The following is a 25,515-nucleotide window of genomic DNA, read 5'->3' as shown; positions in this document are numbered from 1 at the left end:
TGAATTTTAAAAAGACTTATATAACTTAGATATAAAATATTCTTATAAAAATCTTTTAATTTCAAAATTATCCCTTACCTTTTTAAGCAAATAAGGCTAACTGTTTTGAATTAAAAAAAATAGCAGTCATTTTCTTGTCTTCCCAGTGATCCTTTCATATTAGGTATATCAATTTATAATTATTATTGACGTTGGTTTTCAATTAAGAATAATAATTTAATTTAAACTCATAAATCTCGATTTAAATGAATTAGTGTTTTCTAAACTTAATGGATAATAAGTAGAGTGTGAATATTATCAAACCCAACCTTAAAACAACCAAACCTAACTTAAAATATATATTTATATTATATAAATATTTTTGTAGAATACTTAGATATTTTTTAATATAATATAACATATATATAACTTAATATTGATATAAAACTAATATTATTTATTATTTTATCATTTAATATAAATATACATACTTTAAATATATATATATATATTTTATTTTATTTTTTATTAATTAATAAATAATAATAAATAATAGATACCCATTAAAATTTGATGAATAATTTATACATATCTAAATTTTTTATTCAATAAATAATAAATACTGGATTACAACTTTTATCCCTACTCCGGATGCACATGTCATGGGCCACGGGAGGGAGGAAGAAAAGGAGAAGGGCATTTAAGTATTTTCCCGGCTCGTAAAGGAGGAAACTAACAGCAGTAAGGCCATATCGAAAAGTGCTTTGCACTTCACGCTCTGTTTTGCCCACGGAAATATAATATTTGTTCACGATGCTTCGATTTTCTGTTTTTGAGACGTCCATGAGTTACCATTTCAATCTTGCTTTTTGACGGTGCTTTATTATTTCTGTGTTTGAGCTTTTTCAAGAGCTTTGTAAAGTAAATATTGGGATGCCATCTACTCATTTCAAGGGTACGAAGGAAATACGAAATAAACTATGTTTTTTTAAATTTTAAATTTTTTTATTTAAAATAATATTTTTTATGTTTTTAGATTATTTTAATGTGATGATGTAAAAGTGATTTTTAAAAAATAATTTTTTATTTTAATATATTTTTAAATAAATACTACTTTGAATCGCCACCCTTATCATAATTCCCAACACACCCTAAATAATATACTATTTATTTAACCTCTGTTCCGTCTTTATCCTGAACTGTAAATGTTTTCTTCAAAAACAATACTAGGTTAGCAAGTTATTTTGATGTGCTGTTTTTACATAAAAAATTTAAAATATAAATTAAATTTTTTTTACAAATATCTATTTAAATAAATCAATAATTTTCTATGTAAATAAACGAAAAAAATTGTTAACAATAACCGAAAGAGAAATTAAAAAATTTAAGAGATGAATGTAGATCAAAATATTCAATCATATAAAATAAGATATTTACCTGTATATGTTTATTGACTTGCTTATTTAAATCAATAAAAGATAATAGAAATAAAAACATAAAATAAAATTGATTGAATAAAACCATACCCTAAAATAATATTATGTAAGGCCAAACATATAAGAAATATTATTTAAAAATTAATATTTTTTATTTTTAAAAATAAAATTCTTTTGTATAAAATAAAAAATATAGATGAATTAGAATAATATCTTCAAAAACCAAACATAAACAAAAACATTTTAAGAAAACAACTTCTATAAAAAAAAAAAGAGCATGCAAAATCCGTGACCTGATTTATAAGACTATGATAAACCCATATAAAAGAAATCGAAGATAATCAAATTAAAAACCAATATTAAAAAAACATTATAGACAATAAGATCTTAAAAAAATAAGCAAGAAAAAAAAATCAAACGATATTAACCTTTTAAACTCATGAACTAGGTCATTAGATCGAAATCTCTATAAATGGAAAAAATATGAAGCTAAATCTCTAACAAATTAAATGTCAAAAGAAGAAATCAAGAAAAAAAAATCAATTATACAAAAGGATCAAAGAAATGAATTTAATTAAAAGAATGAGGGTAGAAATTAAAAATAAATTAATTAGAGGGTAAACAAAAAATTTCAATTGAAGGGTTAAATTGAATTGAAAATTAGCTCTAGCATAAGGAAAAATAAATCAAAGAGAGTCAAATTGAAAAAAATAAAAATAAAATAACATAAACTTTGTTGAAAGATGAAATTGAAAGCTAATAAAACTTTAATAAAAGGGCTAGTGAAATACATCAAAAGTCAAAAGAATAGAGATCAAAATGAAAAAAAATATATATATGAGAAATTGTAATTAAGAGTCTAAATTGAAAACAAACATAACTTGTATAAATGGAATAAGAATGAAATAAGAAATAAGAGAACAGGGATTGAAATTGAAAAAACGAAAACAAAGATGACAATCGAGTACTTTGTCTGGCAGGAGAGATAAAAGAAGAAGAAGAAAAAAAAAACAAATGACCACCAATGATAATTTAACCACCATATGTCATCATGTGCTGTATCATATCATGAGAAAGGGGACATGATGATACTTTCAAAAACACGATAAAAAATCATGTTTGAGAACCAGATGACATCACACATGCCACTTAAATGACGTAAAGTCACCCACTTGTTGGCACGTAATAAAGAAGTGCCAATAACTTTCTTGAATAAAAAATTAAAAAGTAAACATGAAAAACACCAAAACACCCCCTTAACTCATGTAATTACAAAAAAAAAAAAAGGTGTGAAAGTACCCTCAAATAAAAACCTTAATTTTTTTTAATATATTTTCTAAGTTCATTGTAACAATCCAATTTCTAGAACAACACCCAAAACAATATCATGGAAAACATGATAAATGTTTTTTTTTGGTATGTGTAAGTCCATAAAAAAAAAAAATTCTAGTAGAGTTTCTCTTATACCAGGAGGTTTTAAGTTATCGACATCAACTTATTTAATTCTTATAAATCTTTTCTCAATTATGATCCAATATCATCATAAATCTTAATCATAATATTTATCAACTCTATATTATAAATTTCATACAACAATACACAACATAAATATACATAAAAAGAAAGCTATATATATATATATATATATATATATAAAAGACGCACACACCCCTCAAAAGCTTATCATTATATTAAAAGTTATCAAAAGTTTACATGTTTTTCAAAATACTCTAGATAACAAGAGATGGAAAAAAGTAGGAATCACTACTGACATGGATCAATGGACCTGGACAAATAAAAAATATGATGTAAATATTAAAGTAATAATAACAATGAAAATGAAAGCATTACAAGTTTTTTAACTTTTTTAATGAAAATTAAAACCTTTACTATATTCATTCATTTCTTTCTTTCAATTTCTATCTCAATATTATAATTTTTTTTTTATGTTCATCATTCAATGATATTATCTATATCATTCACCATTTCCATTTGAAATCATAACCCATCACCTAAAGATATTCCTTAAATAAATATTGATACCAAGGTATTCTCATTAGCAATATTAGCTCTCTCTCTCTCTCTCTTTATATATATATATCCATTCTCTAAAATAGTGATACCAATACTAATGGATTCTATTAATATTATTAGTCTCCCGGATTGAGTAATCAATTTGATTGAAATTGTTGATATTAATGCATCCCACTAGTATCGTTAATTATTCCAAACCCGGAACAACTAATCAAATTTATTATAATATTTAGATTCACCATTAAAAGTGTTGATGTCAAGGTCCCCTTAACATCATTAGCCTTAATACTGGGAGTAGTTAAATTTAAGTAATATTGATATCAATAAAAACCCACTCATATCATTAACTATTTTTAACCTGGAATAGCTAACTAAGTCTGTTTTAATATTTTAATTTTACTTTTGAAATGTTGATATCAAGGACCCCTTGATATCATTAGTCTCTATACTCGGAGTGGCTAATCAAATTAAATAATGTTGATATTAATAAAAATTCACTGATATTATTAACTATTCCTAATCCAAAATAGCTAATCAAGTCTATTATAATATTTTATTTTCTTTTTTATTATTCATTATCAACCTAAGAAGGTAGATAAAATCATAAAGAACTAGCATTTATAATAATGAAATGAATTAGAAACATAGACTTTGGACATCTACCTATTATATGTGATGTCCCAACACCTTCTCTGCTCTACGGTTTAATAATTGAGATATCTCCTATTAATACTAGACCCAAATATCACTATCAGTTCTTATTAAACACACAATTTCTATAAGTTTAAAACCATTTATCCCTTTCTCTTATTTCTTTCTTTTTGGCCAACCTTTACCCAAGACAAATTATCAAAACTCTCTCTTTAATTACTTATAATATAAGGTCATTACCATGTTATTCCCCAATCCTAACATTATCCCATAGCCAATTCATAAAATCCCCAAATTCACTCATAAAAACCTAAGTTCAAGAATTGATAATTAAATCAAACAATCAATTTAAATTTCTTGATAACTTGATCATATAAGTTTAAAACACTTTATCAAGCAATGATATACACTCTACAAGTTAGCTACCCATACATCCTTCAAGTTTTGTCCTTTTTCCTTCACCATCCTAACTTTCTCTCTTTAATTTAATCTTTCCTCTCTTTGATCTTTCTTGATTTTTAGTATTAAATGTGTTTTTCTCTCTCAAAATCCTCTCTTTTAACTTTCAAATATCACTTTCTAACTTTTCAAAGTGAAAGGAAAGAAGAGGGAATGATAATACTCTCATTCTCATTTGATTACATCCTGTTAGTTTTAAAAAAATAATAACAAAATTAGTATGATAATTTTGAGAAATAGTTCGATGATTTTATTAAATTGGTGTAGCTATTTCTTAAAGGTATAGATTGTTTTCAACACTGGAAAAATTGGTATTTTCGATTGTTTCCAACACTAGAAAAATTAGTATTTTTGAACATAAACCTTTCTTCTTTGATCTTTTTTAACTCATTTTCTTTTCCTTTTTTTGCTTCATGTCATTTCACTGTAATTTATATTATATTATTATTTTCAATTTGTTATAGTTTGATTAATGTTTTTTTTAACATTTCAAGATATTTTAACCAGGGCTTCCATATTTTAACTATATATGATGAAAAGAAAAACTAAAACACCCTTGGCCAACAACACAATATTTTTTTGACCCTTAGAGAAAAGAAGTATTTTTTATTATTTAAAAGCTTATGAAAAGTTGAAAAAAAATCCTTGGTCAATAACTCTAGATTTTGTTGACCTTGAGGTTAAAAATGTATCTTTACCGAAAAGTTTTGACAAAAACTAACATACCTTTCAACATCAAATATCGATTACATTTCAGTCTAAATTGATTTTATTTTTATTTTTCAATATTAAATTGATTAAGAATTGAGCTTTTTAATTGAGACCGGGTCTAGAATTTCATAGATTTTGAGTTTGGAAAATTAATCTAAGTTTAGGAGATTTGCATGTGTTTGCTTGTTTTTTTTTTAAAGCTCTTTTTTTTTTAAAGTTTCACCCTTCAATATTTATTTAATTGAAAATTGAGCTTTGTTATTTTCTTATTTATTTTCTATAAAATGTTTCACTAATTTCAACAATGACCCGAGTTATCTCGGGTTTTTTTTATTGTTCTTCGTTAAGTTTATCTCTTTTTTAATATTTTTTAAATTAAATTAAATTAAATTAATTGATTAAATATAACCATGGAATGATCACTTCATAATATTTTATATGTTTTGCTTTCGAGTTGTGGCTCTGACTGCATGTGCAACCTCTTTTAGTGTCATTGTGCAGCCTGTTACAATGGCATTAGAATCATCTCAATGAGTTCTTTCTAGTGATGGAGAAGTGTCCATAGTGGAGCGATGATGATTCTCTAACGAGCTATTCTTTCATCTCTTTTTGAGTATGATAGTGACAACTTATTTTTTTATAGTTAATTATTACCATATTTTTATCACTTTATTTATAATCCATACCTCCTTTTGAAAATCATATTATTAAGTTAATCGAGTTTATTGAATCATGTCAAGTCAATAACTTCAGTCTTTGATTTTTCTTACTTCTTTAAAAATGCTGGAGTCATTTGAACATCTTTTTTTATGTTAGGAAAAAATTGACACTACTCATAGCATAACTTGAACCACCTATCTAGTACTATCATAAGTAGGTTAATTCAATAGCTATGTTAAAAACTTGATTTTTTTCACTTGCATACCAAAAAAAAACATATAAAAAAACTCACGTACACTTTAGTGAAAAGATCAATACAATTTCCTTTTACTATTTGTAATATACAAATTCATAGCAAATATATAAGGAATTAGGGAGAGATTTACATGTACTTAGAGTACATAGTTTTCCAATTCAAATTTTTTTTAGGTGTAAACTATGTCATCAATTATTCTAGATACTACTAAAGTACAAGTTTTGATGAAGAAGTCATAAAACTTTAGTTTAACGTAAAGATTATTACATTTTTATTTTATTATTTATAATATAAAAATACATGGCGAATATTTTTTTCTAATACAAAATGTTGGAAGGTTAGTATTTTTTAGGGTCTTAGTTTAGCAAAAAGCAAGTGTTACAGAATTTGATAAATGTTGAATTTTACATTGCTTTAAAATGGTCAAATGAACGATATAAATCCATCTCGTTAAAAAAACATAAGCCAATATTTAGAGTAATCTATGGTCAACCTACTTTGATATAATAGAGAAATTTAGAATCGAAGATGATGTTATTATTCAATAATTTGATATGTATCTTACACCCAACTTATGTAGAGTTTATATAGTCATATAACAAGACATATAAAGATATATTATAAAATAAATAATAGAAAATATGCTTGATCATCTCCTTTGATTAGATGATTGAAATAATTTCCTGATTGTCTAGATTTGTTCAATTCCTTGATCTCTTCTTTTTATTAATTAAGAATTATCACTAATATTTACCTTGATTATATTCTAAATAGTTCCTTCCTCCTAATTACAAACAATACTTATTTTAGTGATATTATGATTGTTCCTAAGAAAATAAATTTATTAATGAGTATAGTGTTGAGTTTTAAAGGCTAGTAGAACATAACCACTTATATGAAATACAAGAATAACAAGTCATAATATTTTTAAAGTGGTAAAGACCTACAATTCAAGACAAGATTGGAGTACATATGCTATTTATGCTCACAAAGGTAAGGAATATAACATTAAAGGTTGAGGTGATACTAAAAAAAACTAGCAGTAGTAGCAAATTTGATCCTTTTAGGAGAATGTACAACAAGTTTTGTAAAGTTAGTGTTGTAGATAAGGAAAAAGCATTATAAATGATGAAACAACCTCCTTCTAAAGAAGATGCCACTAAACCTGACAAAGCTGCAAGAAGACAAGCTGAAATGAACAAGCCAAGTAATCCGTGTGTCAGAATAATGATGGGCAAGTGCTTTAGACATGGAGGACTAAGACGTCATTCTAATGATTGTAGGGGATGGAAATCGATCAGCATGCATGATTGAGGGTAGTACAAGCAAAAACATTTCATAGATATTGATGAGCTATAAAAGCTTAATGTAGATGAGAAAGATTTGTATAAATATGATGATGAAAGTCAGACATAAATGGTTAGGAAGATATTCTTAATGCTAAAAGTTAATGAGGATTTGTAGTGATAAAAGTTATTTTGTGTTTAATGCATCATAAATAATAACCTGTTTGATTTGATTATTAATAGTAATTGTTGTGAGAATATAATTGAAAAACATACTATTAAAAATTAAGTTTGCTATTAGATTCAACCTCGAACCATACTGGATAAGGTGAATTAAAGCAATTAGTGAAACAAAGGTGATATAAAATTGCAAAATGTCTTTTTCAATTTGAAAAATATAAGGAATAAATATACCATGATATAATATATATGAATGCATATAGTCTAATATTTGGTAGGCCTTGGTAATATGATATAATGCTAGAGACTTGGAAAAAAAAATTATATAAGATTAGTAAAAATAATTTGAATTATACGGATATACCTTTGAAAAAAAGATCCTAACCCACAACTTTAAAAGTAAAGGGGAAGACTTTCTTTACCATAACCAATTTAGAACAAGCAATACAAATAGATGTGTGGAAAACTAAACATGTTCACTCATTTAGTTATGAAGGTACTAATGGATGAGAAGTAAGAAAGAAAGATGACAAACATTTTCAAGGTAGTTAAACCTTTACTTACTTAATTTGAAGAATTTATGGTAGAAAAGTTGCAGAATGGATTGCCACGAATAAGGTATATTTCATGTTGAATTTATTTATTGACATGAGCTATGCTTTCAACTTTACCGCATTATAAAATGAGTTCTGAATATTTGCAGAAAAGATAGAAACGTTACTAAGAAAGGGACAAATTCAAGAAAACATAAATTCTTGTATAGTACCAACTTTGTTGACTTCAAAGATATATTACAATTGGTGTGTGTGTGTGTCTAGGTAATCATGCCATCAACAAAATAACAATGGATTACAAGTTTTCAACTCCTAAGTTTAATGACATGTTAGATCAATTACATGAAATAATAATTTTAATAAAAATTGACTTGAATAGTGGATAACATCATATTTAAATTCAGACTGGGAATAATTAGAGTATAGATTTTAAGATAAATAAAGGGTTATATGAGTTAATTATTATGCTTTTTAAATTGTCTAATGCATTGAGCACTTCTACATGATTGATGAACTAGGTTCTTTCATCCTAAGAAGATTTTTCTTACAACTTTGTCTTAGCCATTTTTTTTATCATGACTAATAGCATCTCATTGCCATCTCCTTGATCCTTCTTTGTTTAGCAATTATTTTTGCTTGAACATGGCTCATTCAAGTTATTTTTTTTTTATAAGATGTGGTTGTTGTTACCAAATTCTTTATCATGGCTATTTGGCCATATCCCCTTCTTATTTTTGTTTAAAAGTTCTTTTCTTCTTGTATATCCTATTCTTCATGAGTGATTCTTATTGTACTATACCATCTCTTATACAAGGAGTTGTCAACTTGTACTTAGTCTATAAGTTTCTAATTTTCTTGTTAGGTTCTATCATCTTGCACCTCTATTTTTTTTCTCTTTGAATCTCACTTGTTTATCCGCTCATTCATGAGACTTCTTCCTTCTAAACACACATGATCTAATCCTTTAGAAGCACCGAGCCAAGTTTGATACTATTATGTTCGGAAGACATGATATGTTGAGGGAAATAAGATGAAAATACATTCCATTCATGTCATATTACTTTTTCAAGAGAGGAAATCCATTGACATGGACTTAGATTACAGCGCTTTCAACAAATATATTTATACTAGATAATTCAAAAGACTTAGAATAATTATAATATTAATACATTCTAGGAGCACTTAGGAAAACTAAATGAGTTTTTTAGATAAACTTCAAAATTGATTCCACCAGCAGCTGATTACAATTTCATTGCGAGACCACAGCACTAATCATTTGTTGGTGGAGGATAGCAGCGTTGGTTGGGTCTGCAATTAGTCACCGGTGATGGGGGTGGCAGCTCGCATCCACGGCCGATTCCGCCAAAGCAGCGTCTCGTTGGAGGCATCCAAATCCTGCCATTGCTCCCATCATTGCCCTCAACGTTAGTAATTTCATGTCTGACATCACCTTTTCCTTCTGCAATATGATCAACATGCCCACCGCATCAAATGCAAGAACTTGAATGCTGTAAACAGAAGCAAATGGAAAGAAATGCACTCACCAAACTCAATTAGCTGTCGAGCAACAATGGGAGGATGGTGCAAAATGGTATGCAGGAGAAGAAATGCGACGATAGATGTTTTCATCTCGGTACAAGTTTAGCTAGCTAAGCAATATTGGACCATAATTTATAGGAAAACCAATATTATAATATAAAGAGAGAAGCTCAAGTGACACAGGTAATACAGTCGTAAATATTAATCTTTTCTATGTACAAGGTTTCTCAACACTCTTTCACGTGAACTCCTAGACTTGCTAGCTACTAAATTTGACTATCTTTCTTCTTCCACTGGTACAGTTGTATTTGGTAAAGATACATGCTTTTCAAGACTCTCTAGTAGTAATAAGACTGAAGTAGTGTTTAAATAATAAGATAATTCTTCTTCAACTATCTTTTTATTTTCTTTTTTTTAATAACTCAAGATATTTAGCCAGTTTATATATACCATAATTAATTTTCAAGTCTATTAAATATTTTATAAGTCCAGTAAATATAAAAAACACTACAAAAATAACAGGCATATATAATAAAACTTCAACCCTAATATATATATATATAAAAACAAGTCTCTTCTTTCACTGTTGAGCTAGAGCCTCCTGCACTTCTTTTGTGGCTATCTTTCTTTCTCCACTTTGTTGCTAGGGTGGCTCATACATGTCAATTGAAGTTTTCGTTACCTTTAAGATGTTTTTCATATGCCTTGACTTTTCAAGTCTCAGGTAAGTTTTATCTAGATTGTTAAATTCTTCATGGATATATCTTTGATGAAATTAAATTTAAAATATTTAAAGCAAGCTATTTAGTATATATATTAATAATAATGTATATATTTTTCTAGCATGGTTAATTTTAATTCTTGACAATTAACTCGAGTATGAGTTTTTCATCAATAAACTAGATTTACGTGGGATACTTTATTAGATATGGATATCATCCACCTTATACAAAACCTGACCCTACCCCACCCAGACTAGTAATTGCCGGACACATATTAGATTTTTATATCCAAATGCTTATCTTTAAATATTTTTCTTATTTTTTGTCAAAAAACAATTATTTGAACCCAAGTGAAAACTACTTTATGTTTGATTTTTTTAAAAATAAAATATAAACTTATAAAACTTACTTTGATAACATCTCAATTAATTATTTCAACAAAAAAACTTCAAACAATCAAATAAAATTTTAAAATATAATTCTCTAACCTTCAAACAATCAAATAAAATTTTAAAATATAATTCTCTAACCTTCATTACCTTACCGTTTTCGAAACCCCTGGCAGCGCCATCTAAATCTGCAAGGAGAACAATAATTTCAGTTGCGTCGTCGTCGTCTTCTTCTCGTTCAAAAAGCCAATTTTGCGGTTGCTTTGTTGCTGGACCACTGGTTTATTCTGGGAGCTAGAAATTGAAGAAGCAGATGCAGGTTGTTTCCATGGCTCCTGATGGAGAGAAATTGACTCGCCGAAGCCCTCTAAATTTCCCCACAGTGCTTCTCTCACCACTACTCTTACTCTTTACTTTTCTTAAATTGCAGTGTCAAAAATTACTATTAGTTATGTTGAGTTAGTCTCCTGAAAATCTAAGTGAAAAACCCTCGCAGACATGTTTTGGAGAAAGGAAGGAAGCAGTGTTTTTCTTTGTGATAATCCATGTTTCATACACATGACTTCACGAGAATTGAAGAAACCTTGAGATTCTTATCTAAGAAGAAAATTGCTCCGTTCCGTAAATATATCATAGATTCACTGCTGTAGGCAAATGCTCTGTGTATTTGCATATAATCAAACAAGCAAAACATTCGCATAGACTAATTGAGAATTTTATTGCGCATACAGGATTACATAATTCCGAATAAAAAAAAACATAACATGAATCTAATAACTTTAACTTCTTCTTAGGTAATCTAATAACTTAACTTCTTAGATAAAGTGATATCATATTATTTATATTATATTTTAATATATCCTTTTAAATAAAAGTTTTTTATATTTGAAATTTATATAAATTTATTTTATCTATCAAATAAATAAAGACAATAAAATTCTTCAAATTTATGAATGATTAATTATCACAGTTCTAATATTATATTAAAAAAATCAATTCAACAATTTAAACTAAAATTCTAAGATATAATTCATATTATACTTTAAAATTTTCTTGGAACTTTTATTTAATTTCCAATAATGATATAATTACATTGGTAATGGAAATGAAAGTAATTATAGATAGCCCTGTGCTTTGAGCTCACAGCTTTTACCACTAGATAATGGACCCAAATCAAACTACTCTTTCATTTTCAAGGGCGATGGCATTCACGCTTGTAAGGTTTACAACGTTTTTTCTTCTTGGGAGGACAATCTCGTTGGTAAATGCTACATCCACTGCCACTTCGTGGAGCGTAGTAAAGAGCCTGGCTTCTAGATGATACATCGCCAGTTGATGGGATATTGACGGTAACGCTATCTTTTCCTGCAACGTCAACGCACGTTTAAACACGTTACAATCTGTATAACAGTATTAGGATGGATCTGCAATACAGATATTGTTGATTTAAAATGTGAAAATTAAATGACGAAGTCAATCCATTAAATCTAGGTATAATGATCAAACGACCGTCCATGTTTGACGATAATAAACCAAGATCTTTATAAAAATAAGCTTTCATAGACATGAATGACTTATTAAAGGTATTAATATGATAATATATACGAGCCGATAGAAGATGGTCATACCATAGTCGACCGATTCTCGAGCTGCCATGGATGAAGGAGAGAAGGCAATGGTGGCTATAAGAATAGCTATCACTAAGGCTTTCATACTGAAAAATATTGTGTTTTACATGGCCATTGCCTCTCCTATGCCCTCTTTATTTATAGCCAATACTTTTAATACAGATACTGATATTGAGGTTGTCTAAAACATCCTTGGATATTATTGTATTTACGAAGTTGTTGTTGGCTGGAAAGCTTGGATAATTACAACACTTACAATCGAACTTCCACTTGTCGTCTAAGTCAGGAGATGAGAATCTTGAGGTTTGAGGAGGAAACAAAAGATGCTTCTTGGATAATACGAAAACCTAACCCTAGGAAAAGATTTCTAGAAATTCTACACCCTTTGAACAAGTCCATTGATGACAAAACCTGTATCTTTCGTTTCAGTTCCTTCGAAGAAAATTCCTTCCTCTCTTTCCTTGTGGTGCCAAAAACTAAAAGACAAATATGATTATTCAAACCGCAACAAATTAAGATATTTTGCATTTACAGCACTGATTGTTATATTATTTGAAAGTATTTTAAAAATAAATAAATTAAACAAGAATTACTATTGATGTATGGACTTGACTCCAAGTCAATGGAGGAACGACAAAGACAACGCAACCTCCCGTAAAGTGACCCTCAGAGCAGAAGGGCCTTCAAATAATTACCCTTGAAAGACAGTAGGGGAGATGCCAAGAAGTAAATAATTCTCGATGTTTCTCAAGATTAACAATCAAGAAATAAGTAAAATAGACTTGGTGATATTAACAAAAATAAAATAAAAAAACTGAATCTCCGATGTACTTTTACTGTGGTGTCTGGCAAGGTAATAACCCTCTTCACGAACCACTCAATAGTGCTCTATTTTCTTTTGTAAGCTAACCTTAATTTTTCTTTTTTTGCAATTGCATCCTTATTTGTGATTTTCTCTCGGTTGATGTTCTTTAATAGATGCATATTCTTGAGAACTAAAGGTTTTTATCAGGTTTTTGGACTTGATTTGAAGTCCAAAAAATCAAGGTCGTAAAAAAATTTCATCCCTATTCTTTATCAATTTATTTATTTTATATGGATAATCTTAAAATCGAGTTTTTTCTTACATTGGTACTTTTTGTTCTTAGTTTATTTATTATTGTTTATTTCTTTATTTATATTATTTAAATTAGTTAAATTTACCACATTCAGTTGAATCAATAATTTAAATCTCTTTTTTTACTTAACTAGTCAAAATATGTGAGTACTCCACAAGCAAGGGAGTGTTTCCAATTTAAATTACTTAAGTAATCAGGCTAGCCCCAACTCTTTATGTACATGAGGAACACTTTTTTTTCGTAAAAAAAATTAAACAGTAATGTTGATGTACGGACTTGACTCCGAGTCAATATAAGAACGACGAAGACAGACAATGTAAGGAAAAAGACAATGCCTTAACTCTATTGGATAGACATTAGATATGCCAAGAGGTAAATAAATCTCGATGCCCACAGACACTCTCAAGGTTCTCAGTCACAATAAGTAAAATAAACTAAATCTCCACGGAGCACTAAGGATTTCACTTGGCATTGAAAGCCTCTTCACGGAGCACTAAGGATTTCAACAGTGCTCAATTGCAGTTTTCCATGTGCCGTTTGTTGTTTTATGAGTTGATGATGTTTTATAATAGCACATTCTTGAGAATTAAAGGATCTCTTAATTTGAAGCCAATTTCGTGAGAAATTCTTGAATTTGTAGCAAAAGACTTGGAATAATTATAATATTAATACGTTATACGAGCACTTGAAAAACTAAATGAGTTTTTTAGATAAACTTCAAAATTAATTCCACCAGCAGCTGATTACAATTTCATTGCGAGACTACAGCGCTAATCATTTGTTGGTGGAGGGTAGCAGCGCTGGTTGGCTCCGCAATTAGTCAGTGGTGATGGGGGTGGCAGCACGCATCCACGGCCGATTCTGCCAAAGCAGCGTCTCATTGGAGCCATCCAAATCCTGCCATTGCTCCCATCATTGCCCTCAACGTTAGTAATTTCATGCCTGACGCCACTTTTTCCGTCTGCAATATGATCAACTTGCCCACCGCATCAAATGCAAGAACTTGAATACTGGAAACACAAGCAAATGGAAAGAAATGCACTCACCAAATTCAATTAACTGTCGAGCAACAATGAGAGGATGGAGCAAAATGGTATGCAGGAGAAGAAATGCGATGATAGATGTTTTCATATTCGTAAAATTTTAGCTAGCTAAGCAACACTGGACCATAATTTATAGGAAAAACAATATCATAATATAAAGAGAAAAAAGCTCATGTGACACAGCTAATACAGTCGTAAATATTAATCTTTTCTATGTAAGGTTTCTCAACCTTCTTTCACGGGAGCACCTTGACTAGCTGGCTACTAGATTTGACCATCTTTCTCCTTCCACTTGTACAGTTGTATTTGGTAAAGATACAAATTTTCCAAGACTTTCTCGTATTAAGTAGTATTTAAATAATGAGGAATAATGAGGAACTATGGTGGGGAGGAGACTACTAGTCCACCTTTATTGGATTCCAGTGATTTTCAAACAATGATTTTTTAATTAAAATTTTGCTCTTCAAATATATATATATATATATATATATATATATAAATATTAGTAATAATAAAAATATAAGTATGTGACAGTTGAAGTAGTATTTGTGTTAATTAGGAGACTTACATAATTAGTTGTCATCTTTCCTAATAATTAGTTGTCATCTTTCCTATTTATATGATTAAGGCAATATACATATGTTATGGTGTATTACACAGGATAAAATTATACAAGAAAAATATAATATTTTTTATTTTATAACACATTTCATAATACACCCTTCAAGCTGAAGGTGAGTTGTTCACACGAAGTTTGGATCGTAAATAAACAAACGTAGAGTGAGGGATTGACTTTGTAAGAATATTAATTAATTGATTTTTGGAGGAGATAAAGCGAATCTAAATTTTCATTTCAGCCACTCGATCATGAATAAAGTAATAATCAATTTCAATATATTTTATACGATCATAAAAAATTAGATTGTTAAACATATAAGTACCACTCAAATTGTCACACCATATAGTAGTAACAGAACTAGAAGAGAAACATAAATCTAACAGAAGATAGCGAAGCCAAAGTCTTATACTTTGCTTCAGTGGAGAAGCGAGCAATAGTGCATTGCTTGCCAAATTTTCATGAAATGGAAGTGGTGCCAAGAAAGATGATGCATCCACCAATAGATTTGCGATCATCAAATCAGTTAAACCATGAAGTGATAAAGAGGAGCCATAAGGAGGTGGAGGCCAACAAAAGACATACCTTAAGTAATGCAGTATACATTTAACGGTAGCCTAATAGCTCTCAGTATGAGTATGCATAAACTAACATACCTTGTTTATTGCATATCATATGTTTAGTCTAGTAAAAGTAAGATACTAAAGAGTGCTAATAATTTGTCAAAAGCGAGTGAGATCTGAAAACAACTCACTAGATAGTAGATCGACCTTGGAAGTAGAGGTTGATGTATCAATAGATTTACACGATGACATGCTAGCATGATAGAGGATATCAAGAACATACTTGTGTTGATTAAGCATGAGGCCCGTATTGATGAGAGTAACTTTAACCCCTAAAAAATAATAGGCATTGTCCAGATCATGAAGTTTAAACTTTGAACTCAGTAAGGTAATAAGATATTAAATCAAAGTAGAGTTATTACCGGTAAATAAGATGTCATCAACATAGACAAGCAGATAACAAATATCACAATTCACAATCATAATAAATAAGGAGGTAACAACCTTGAAAGTTTGAAAACTAGTCAGATGAAAATCATTTAGGCGTCTGTATCGAGTTCATAGGGTTTGTTTTAAACCATATAGAGACTTGTAGAGGGGACATACATGAGCAAAGTCTACAAAACCCATGGGTTATTTCATGTAAACAACCTCTCTAAGTGAGCAATTGAGAAACGCATTATGGACATCAAGTTATCAAATTTGTCATCCTTTAGATACTGCAATATTGAGAACTAACCGAATAATAATCAGTTTAACAACATGACTGAAGGTTTCTAAGTAACTAATGCCTTCCTGTTGAGTGAACCCTCACGTAACCAAGCGAACCTTATAATGGTCAATAGCACCATTGACTTGACGTTTGATTTTGTAAATCTATTAATAGCTAACCACATTCATAAAGGGCTCAAATAGTACCAAAGACTAAGTACAATTGGCATGTAAGGCTGTAATTTTAGACTTTATGACAGTATGTCGGCATAAATAACGATCAACTTTCTTAAAATTCAGAGGCTCAAGATTAGAGGGAGATGTTACCCGTGAGTCTAAAGGTAATGAAGAAGTAAATACCAAAATTGATATTAACAATCTTGTGTTGTATGGGATGCAGTACCATGCGGTGTTGTCATGATGCAAGGGGAGCAGAAGACCTGCTATGTGAGTGCTGCGATGGAAAAGAATAACTAGAGAGATCAACACATAGATCCAAGCTTGATGGAGATGAAGCAAATAGCTCGAGTGGAGAGGAAAATCCCAACGATTAGGCTGAAGAGATAGTAACAGGAGAGGAATCAAACATAAACAAGGTTAGCACCGCAAAACCTATACCTGTAAAATGATCAAAAGACATATAGGTGGTGGTAAAGGAACCAAGGGGTTAATGGGAAAGGTTTGTGGGCTGATGAGTTTAGCGATGGAAAGATAGCGAGGGAGGGGAGGTGGGAGAAAAAGGCCGGCAAAAAGATAGGGCTAGTGGATGTAAAATTGATGGCAAAATTAAGAAAGGGAAAAGATTGTTTATGAAATCAAACATGACAGGAGATATAGATACGGTTATAAGACAAATTAAGATAATGATAGAAATGAGATGAACTATAGCCTAGAAATATGCATAGAGTGAAGCGATAGTTTAACTTATGAGCATTATAAGGTCAAAAAGAAGAAAAGAATAGGCATTTAAAAATACATAAAAAAGTATAATCAAGTAGTTGATGAAATAAATATTCAAAAAGAGATTTGTTTCATAAGACAAGTGTCAACATACGATTAATGAGATAAATAGAGGTTTCAAACGTATAATTCCAGAATTTTAGAGGTGTTTTACAATGACCAAGAAGTGTAAGACTAGTTTTGACAATATGATGGTGATGACACTCAATAATATCATTTTGTTTATGTGTTAATGGGTATATTAAGTGATGAAGAATACTAATAATTTTGAAAAATGAATCTAGTTTACAATAATATTCACCACCCCAACAAGGTGAGTCTATTATAAAACGTTTAGCAAGAATTCAAAAGACATTCTAAAAATATCCCTTTTGAACAAGTCTTCTACAATTAATGATGAAAAAACTTAGATATTTTATTAAGAAAATAAATGACAAAGACTAATACAAACTTTGACAAGGTATTTTACATTCACAACACTAATCATATATTATTTGAAAGCATTAAATCATTGTATATTATTTTGATTAACAATTTTACTTGTGGGATACAAAAAATTATCTTAGTTAATGAGTGCAAATTTGAGTTATAATTTTCAATCAACCAGCATATAGAAGAATTCTGGAGGAGAAAAAGGAGCTTGAAGGGCAATTTAAGGAGCTGATGGCTAAGGGATACTTGGAGGAGAGCATAAGTCTATATACAGTTCTAGTACTTTTTGTGTTTAAGAATAACAGGTCTTGGAGGATGTTTGTTGATTGTAGAGCTGTTAACAATATTATGGAAATTATAGGAATCCAATTTCTAGGCTACATGACAATTGGATCATATATCTTTATAAAAGTTGATTTGAAAAATGGATATCATCAAATTATAATAAAGAAGGAGATGAATGGAAAAATATCTTTAAAACTAAATATGAGCTATATAAGTTGTTGATTATGCCATTTGATCTCACTAATGCATCAAGCATATTTATTAGATTGATTCATTATATATTGCATGTTTTTATAAGCACATTTATTGTAGTCTATTTTGATGATATCTTGGTGTAAAATAAAAGCTTATAAGAGCATATAAAACATTTATGTTGTGTGCTTGATGTTTTCAGGAATGAAAAATTATATGCTAAGTTAAAAAAATGTATTTTTTGCATGGATAAAATTATTTTTCTTGGCTATATTGTTAGTACAAAAGGTATAGAAATGGTGAAGAAATTTTATGATAAGCAAATAGAAAAATAAACAATATATATCTAGAGCTAACAAAGACTACAAATATGTTATCTTTGAACCTGGAGATTAGGTTTGGATATATATGAGGAAGGAAAGATTTACAGCCCATATATGATCTAAGTTACAGCATGGAAGGGATGATCATTTCCAAGTCCTTGAATGAATTAGTGACAATACATATAAGTTGGAACTTTTAGTAGAGTGTATATTATTATTGCTACATTTAATGTTTCTAAGCTTTCTTTTTTTGATGCAGGTAATGATTTGAGGTTAAATCTTTTATAGCATAAGAGAGATTTTTTAAATAAACACATCAATATAAATCCTTGTATATACATATCTCTATCAAACCCAATGGTAATCCCCCAAACCAATGTTCTTTATTTGAGGATGTTTTCACTATATGATATTTACAATTACTTTTTTTTTAATTATTATTTTAAAAGGTACTCTTCATTTATCTTTATATGTATATGCACCCTAAAAGTCTTCATCTTTTATGTCAAGGTATCGTTCAATGAAGCCTTCAAAATCTTATCCTACAAGATAAGCCTTATTGATTACTTGTATCAATAATGACTTCTTTAGTTTATAGTTATAACTATATGTCTGTAACATTTATCGTACTATTCAAAACATATAATACAATATTCATTTCCTTTTTATAATAATAATTATTGATATACCATGGTTATCAATCAATCTAATCCATTTTTTCTAACAAAAATATTTTTTTTTTACCACATAATATCATCAAACTTTATACATAACTCGATTAAGTGGTCATGCCTCATTATTTAAAATGACCATATTGATTTATTTCTTTTAATAATCATATCTCATATTTAAAAATAATCGATGTCATTTATACGTTTTTCTACCAAATCTTCATGATTTCATACAATTGTATAAATGAATTTACTAATCCACTCATTATTCATAACTTGTGTTTTCCTTGCATATGTGGGCTTTATAATTTTATTCTTACACTTAGCTTTATATCTTGATAAACATCATTGATTTATTTATCCCATTTATTCATTAGCTCATACATTTAGTAAATGCTTTAATAAATCCTTCTTATTAATGTAATTCATTTTCTTACTCCACCATATTTATCAATTTATTTGGATATTTATAGCCCATATTTTATGCCAATTATATGTTGTTCTTTTTTGTTCTTTAGAACTTACAACATCCCCTTTCATTTACTCATTTCTATAATAATATCTCGTGCTTCATTTTCAATATACTTTTGTTATTCTATTTCAATAGTTAGAGTGTGCATTCTAATTATTCATGATTACCAATTATTTTAAATGCCCATTACCTATATTGCAAAACATAATAACCTTTATCATTGCAATCAAATTAACATTTAGTATATTAAGCCTTGTTGTTGTGGTCGAACACATTAACTTCCATCATAAAACATATTGTTTTTCATATTATTTTTATCCACCTCTAAGTATATTTTCACTTAACATCATTATCCTACCTTCAAGGCATAGTTTATATAATATCAATGTATGACCTTGAAGGCATAATTTATATATATATATATATATATATATATATATATATATATTATTTTCCTACTCTAAAGGCATATGTGTGTGTGTGTGTGTTTTCTTACATCTTATTCACAATACAACACGTGCACAAGTTTTTCCTTAGAATCCCAAAGGTATAACTACATGATATTATCTTCTCACCTATAACTATAAAATTTATAAAATATCATATTTCCATACTTTGCAATGGATTTGCATACAACAAATAACGAAACATTCATTAAAAACATATTTTATAGGGTTATGAGCACATACAACACTTGCATATATTACACATATTCATAACATACCTTATTCATAAATATTTTTTTTATGTAATATACATTATTTACAATTATTACACATTACATACTACAACTTATTTATAAATATTACATATTTTCATTGTATATTAGTTACAAATAAAACTATTGTCGTTGTCATAATCTATTTTTGAGCCCCCCTAAAAAAACACTAAAACACAAAAACAATCAAAAAAATATTATAAAAAATATGAACAGTGAAAAAAATAATGTCAGCGCGTCCTAAAAATGGGTAAAAATTGGTTGAGGAGATTAAAAAATACAAAGATTAAAATTTAGCAATATTTTATTGACTAATAATAGCTTTGTTGACAAACAAAATTCAATTTGTGTAAGAAAAGTTCAAAATCAGATGTTTATGGACTTAATTAAATTTTATTAAAGGTTTAATTGAATTTTATGGAGAGTTTGATTGCAAAAAAAAAAATTGATTTTAGAGTCAATTTAGGCTTTAATTGGAAGAAATTAAAGTTCTGGGGTCAAATTATAATTTTTAGAAGTTAATTTGGTTGAATCAGGAACTTAATTGCATAAATATTAAAGTTTGATGGCCAATTAAGGACTTAATTGAAAAAAATTTGAAACCAATGACCAAAATAGAAAAGGCGTGTAAGTAGAGGGGCTGAAATTAAAACCAATCAAGAGCCCAATCGAAGAAATTAGAAGTTTATTGCTCAATTAAGGGTAAAATTGCATAATATCAAGACCAAAGTGAAAAAGGTGGTCAACTATAGGGCCGCTATTGGATTTTTGATAGGGATGCAATTGCATTGATTTTAAATTAAAATTGCAATTGAGGACTGGATTGAGCAAATTCCAAATTGAGGACCAAAGTGAAATTTAACATGTTTTTTCCACCTTTTCATTTAAATAAAACAGCCTGTTTTGACCAAAACGGTGTTGTTTCAGGCACTGTTTCAAATAAAAGAAAAGCCCGAAACGACGCCGTTTTGACGACACTGTGGGTCTTCTTCTCCCCCTAGACGCGCGAGGCAGGGGGAAGAAGAAGATTTTTTCTTCCCCCTCTTTTCACCAACCTATCTTCTTCAAAAGCATCAAAAAGACACCGACTTGCCGACCACTTTTCACATGTTGGACGGGTAAAGGAGGGGCGGCTGCACAGTGGCCACCCCAACCACATCCTCTCTCTTGTTTTTGCCTATAAAAACAAGGGAGGAAGCAAGAAAAAAGAGGGTGAACTGAGGAGGAGCAAGGGAAAAAAAAGATCAAGAAGAAGAAGAAGAAGAAGAGAGGAGAGGGAGAGAGAGAAAAAAAACATACCGATAAACGAGAGAGAAACAGAGAAGAAGAAGTAGAAAAGAGAAAAAAATAAAGGACAAAGAGAGAGAAGGAAAAAACAGAGCAAACCGCCAGCCACTGTCTCCACCGCCGCGAGCCACCGCTGACGACAACGGTGGCGCCTCCTCTTGCCGGGTAAGCTTCCTTCCTACTCTGCTCCTTCTTCTTTGTTTTCCTTTCATTGGCATGTAGAACGTAATTCACATTCTATAGCCAATGAATAATTGGCTGGTTACCAGCCAATTATCATTTTAATGCGCCAGCCTTGGCCTATTTTCCATGTTGGTCTAGTTTTAGCCCATTTTATTTTGGGTAAGAGGCGACTCGTTCCATTTTATGTTGGGCCGGAACAAGCCCATTTTAGTGTATGCTAGGCTGGTGTTGGCCCATCATTTTTATGCTAGCTGTGCTGGGCCATTCCAAATAAATACACCATAAAAATACCCACCCGGCATTAAAATACCTGGTTTTCATCAAAACTTTCAAAAAATGTAAAAAAATTAAAAAAACAAAAAAATATTTTTGTGCATATGGTCAAGTGTCTTAAATCTAAAAAAATCATATTGTATTTTTAATACACCAAAAATAATATTTTAGCATGTATTTTGGCTTTAATAACCAGTTTATTACAGTTAAGAGAACATTGGCCAAAATTTCAAAGATAACAAAAATTTTATTTTGTTTGTCGTTTCATATCCGGGGCATGACATTACACATAACGCGTATTCTGGATATTTAATTTATTTTTGGATAATAGAACGGTTAGGTTTAAGTGCTTGTTTAGATAAGAACCTTCTTATTGGAAAGGACTTCTTTTGAACCTTAGACAAACCAACATTTAAAACCTATAACATGACTTTGAATTTTAACAGACAAAACAATGCAGCCTACCATAGGTAGGGCATATTTAGGGTGCTGATACCTTTCCTTCACTCAACTAGTCTACTTACCTGATCTCTAAAACCAATTAGGGTTCCTAGTAACCAGAATACTAGATGACAACTCTTATGCAATTTGTCACTAATAAGAAACGTATGCGTTGTATCTTCATATTTTACTGGAAATACACCACATCCACATTTCTATTTTTTTTCCTAGATGGTGGATGATCGCTGCGACACCGTACACGTGCAATAGTCGTTCTGATTGATATAATATTTAACAATATAGCCTTCGCCATTGCATCTTGCTAATTTACACATTATATACACATTCACAAGATACTCCATTTGTATATTAAATCATTACTCAAATATTCCTTTAAATACAAAGAAGTTAGGTGATGAAAACATACCGGGAGCTTCTTTGGAGTATACTTTTCTTACCGTGGGCTTCATTTTTAATATCCTTCTTGATATACAAGAAAGTATCTCAGTTAGTACCCAATTTATTATGACCCATATATTTTCTACTATATATTCACATCATCTTTCATTATGTTAATTTTGTTTTTTTGGCTATCAACTCATATATTCCATTAAAGCATTCATTATTTCATACCTTGACTTACAAACTATTCATTCAATTAACATTTGCTTTCATAATATTCTTAGATGTCTAATCATTTTGTCGTCCTTTTAATTATCCATTTTATTATCGAACATTATCATAATTCAATTCCATAACCTAATTTTTAATATTTATGCATTTCATTAATTATTTCCATATTGGAATTCAACGTATATTCATTCTTTTAGCAATTAATTTAGTTTAAGCACATAAGTACACAAATTACCATAAGTATTTTCATAATCATTGCCTATTTCAGCTATTACAAATTGATACAAAATTGATCCATTCTTCAACAATAACTTAGATACACTTGTTCATCCATTTCCTTAAAACTTTTGGTGCATGAACACACACACACATACATTATAAGTCTTAACAACTACAATGCATACATGCATCTTCTAGTCATAATATACATATTTCATGGCTGCCATAATAAAATACACTCACATGTTTTTACTAATTTGGCAACCCATATTTACACATTTCAGGTTTTCGTAACAACTTATATTTTGTAACTTTTGTGTTGTTGTAATATGTAATAACCTTTATTTATGTACATAATATTATCCAATTTAATCTAAGCTTGAACACTTTTATATTGTTGTGACAACCCTCAATCACAAACACAATATTGTCCAAATTAGCCTAACTTCACATATTTTTGTGTTATTATAAAACCTCTCAATAACACACACACCCACACACAATGCCTATCATTCCAGCCACATTCAGCCACAATAACATATGTGCTCTTAAATTCCAACACAATTACTTATTTCGTCAACACATAATTTGCATTCACTTAAAACCTTTTCTTGCATTCCCTTAGACCCTTTCTTTATATAGTATTTTACCTTCCCATAATCCTTTATGTCATTTTTGGCATCCTAACATTCATTTTTATTTTAATATAAACATCTCTTTTATTCTCACATAAATCATGTCATTAATAATTTTCCAAGCATTTACTTTATATTTTACACACAATATACCATTTTAACTTCCCAAGTCACTTTGGTTACCAATTTATCTATTCCATACAAGCTTTTGTCAAGACATTTTATCAATAGTTTAATTACTAATTAATTCATCTCTTCCAAGCATTTTATCAAACATGTAATTTATTTCATCCTTTTTCCACAAAATAATTTCACATACCCAAGCCTCCTAAACACAACAAGAAGTAAATTATACACCAAAAATCAATTCCATAATGATTCTAATCCAATTTAAATAATTCAATTCATCTTTATAACATATAATTACATATTTTCTAGTAGCATTTTTACTTACTCAAACTTCCAAAACACAACCATATTAACTCTATACATCATATTTTAATCCTACAAATATTTTATATGTAATAATTCATTCAATTTATCATTGTAACACGTAGTTTCACAAATTCAAGTATCATCATCTCTTACCCAAATCTTCCAAAACACACCCTTATTGGTTGCACACATTATTATTTAATTCCATAATGATTATACATATATTTATACATTCAATTTATCTCTATAACTAGTAAATATACAATTTCTTGCACCACTCTTGTTTACCTAATCATCCAAAACACAACCATATTAGTTCCACACATCAAAGTTCAATCATATAATTAAACTCACAAATACACAAAGTAGTACAACTTTAAAACACAAAATTTTATAAAATTTCAAACCTAAAAAAGACCCTATAGCCGGCTACTATAAAGATTAAATTTCCAAAAATCATTTCAATAAATCCCAAATTACTTTCTATTATAGCATTACTCATGCCATAACAATCAAAATATTGATTAATCACCATCTTTTTAATAATTTATGTAAAATTTAAAAATTTAGGGATTTTCTCCCTCTTTCTTAAAACAAGAAAGAAAAGTAATTACTTGAAGGTTTTACCTTTACTAATTTAACTCAATTATATAAGTTCATTGACACGACTAAAAGATTGATGTCTTCTCCCAAGTGCAGGAGTGTCGAAGTAATAAATAACCCGGCAAGACCGGGGTCAAACCATAGAGAGGTTAATTGTACAAATTATGACAATAGTAACAACAACAACAACAATAATAATAATAACAACAACAATAATA

The 25,515-nt window shown here is 29.2% G+C and overlaps 3 long non-coding RNA genes across 4 annotated transcripts; all 3 read right to left on the bottom strand.

Annotated features, from left to right (window-relative positions):
* Positions 1-9,354: 9,354 nt before the first annotated feature.
* LOC105141301 (uncharacterized) lies at positions 9,355-11,675 on the bottom strand. 2 transcript variants are annotated; one of them, XR_845339.1, is made up of 2 exons: positions 11,007-11,675; positions 9,355-9,665 (listed from the first exon to the last, which is right to left on the bottom strand). It is a non-coding gene; the product is annotated as an uncharacterized LOC105141301 (long non-coding RNA). The 2 variants fall into 2 exon arrangements; XR_845340.1 differs by lacking the exon at positions 11,007-11,675 and adding an exon at positions 9,751-10,079.
* A 216-nt stretch (positions 11,676-11,891) lies between these two features.
* LOC105141300 (uncharacterized) lies at positions 11,892-12,654 on the bottom strand. The gene is made up of 2 exons (XR_845338.1): positions 12,485-12,654; positions 11,892-12,221 (listed from the first exon to the last, which is right to left on the bottom strand). It is a non-coding gene; the product is annotated as an uncharacterized LOC105141300 (long non-coding RNA).
* A 1,635-nt stretch (positions 12,655-14,289) lies between these two features.
* On the bottom strand, positions 14,290-14,770 carry LOC105141299 (uncharacterized). The gene is made up of 2 exons (XR_845337.1): positions 14,649-14,770; positions 14,290-14,563 (listed from the first exon to the last, which is right to left on the bottom strand). It is a non-coding gene; the product is annotated as an uncharacterized LOC105141299 (long non-coding RNA).
* Positions 14,771-25,515: the final 10,745 nt, after the last annotated feature.

The sequence above is a fragment of the Populus euphratica genome, unplaced genomic scaffold (assembly GCF_000495115.2).
Source record: "Populus euphratica unplaced genomic scaffold, PopEup_1.0 scaffold117.1, whole genome shotgun sequence".
Taxonomy (NCBI): Eukaryota; Viridiplantae; Streptophyta; class Magnoliopsida; order Malpighiales; family Salicaceae; genus Populus; species Populus euphratica.
This window is presented reverse-complemented; position numbering and strand designations above follow the sequence as displayed.